The sequence below is a fragment of the Dipodomys spectabilis genome, unplaced genomic scaffold, assembly GCF_019054845.1.
Source record: "Dipodomys spectabilis isolate Male_0828 unplaced genomic scaffold, ASM1905484v1 ptg000272l, whole genome shotgun sequence".
NCBI lineage: Eukaryota > Metazoa > Chordata > Mammalia > Rodentia > Heteromyidae > Dipodomys > Dipodomys spectabilis.
The window spans coordinates 1,411,769-1,412,875 of record NW_024870949.1 but is presented as its reverse complement, the minus strand read 5'-3'; the positions used below and the strand labels follow the sequence as shown (position 1 = coordinate 1,412,875).

General features: G+C 37.2%; 1 non-coding gene across 1 annotated transcript; it reads left to right on the top strand.

Moving 5' to 3' along the window:
* Positions 1 to 654: 654 nt before the first annotated feature.
* On the top strand, positions 655 to 761 carry LOC122126045. The gene has a single exon (XR_006150853.1). It is a non-coding gene; the product is annotated as a U6 spliceosomal RNA (small nuclear RNA).
* The last annotated feature ends 346 nt before the right edge of the window (positions 762 to 1,107 follow it).

Below are 1,107 nucleotides of genomic sequence, written 5' to 3'. Positions count from 1 at the left end.
TTTCCATATACTCTAAAATGTACATACTTAGTACTTAATGTCTACTACCATAAATCTTAAATACTTTATCAAAAAGTTTTATACCTGCCAAACAGTCCTATTTTTGGTATATATAAGCAAAATCCCAAAATTAAGCATATTTAAAACATTAAAACTGTTTTTTGGGGGGGAGGGTCCGTTTGTGGGGCATGAACTCTGGGCCTGGGCACTGTCCCTCAGCTCTTCAGCTCAAGGCTAGCACTCTACCACTTGAGCCACAGCGTCACTTACCGCTTTTTTCTTTTTGCTTTTGTGGTGCTGAGGAATAGATCCCAGGGCCTCATGCATGCAAGGCAAGCACTCTACCACTGAGCCACCTTCCCAGCCCTAAAACATTAAAACTTTAACAAACCTAAACACTTGCTGCAATGTTCATTTTGACAGGTGCCTTGTATAGAATAATTGAATTCCTCCTCCTACACATCTCTTGAACTACAAATATCTGGAATCATTTTGTTTTTGGCATGTCTATCTTGATTTTGTTCTTAAATGTGTGCTTATGTAAGAAGTACATGATTCTAAAATTTCACAACAATTCTTTTAAACTTATTTTTGTTGAATTGTCTAGTTTCATAAAATCAATACAAATTATACTTTATATATAAAAAATGTTCTTTGCTCAATTTAGCATCACATGTACTAACATTGGAACGATACAGAGAAGATTAGCATGCCCCCTGCGCAAGGATGACATGAAAATTCGTGGAGCATTCCATATTTTTACAACAACAGATGCTGAAAGGTATGTGGCCACAAGGGAGCCGTACTGCATTCTTGGTGGGAGTGTAAACTTGTTCAACTACTTTGGAAAGCAGTATGTAGGTTCCTCAAAAGACTCCACATAAAACTCCTCTATGACACATTAATCCCACTTTTGGGGATCTACCCAAATGATCATAAACAAGACCATACTAAAACTACCAGCACAACTATGGTTATTGCAACATTATTTACAATAGCTAGTATATGGAACCAACCCAGATGCCCTCACAAGATGAATGGATCAAGAAAATGTGGTATATATACACAATGGAATTCTATGCCTCCATCAGAAAGAATGACATCGCC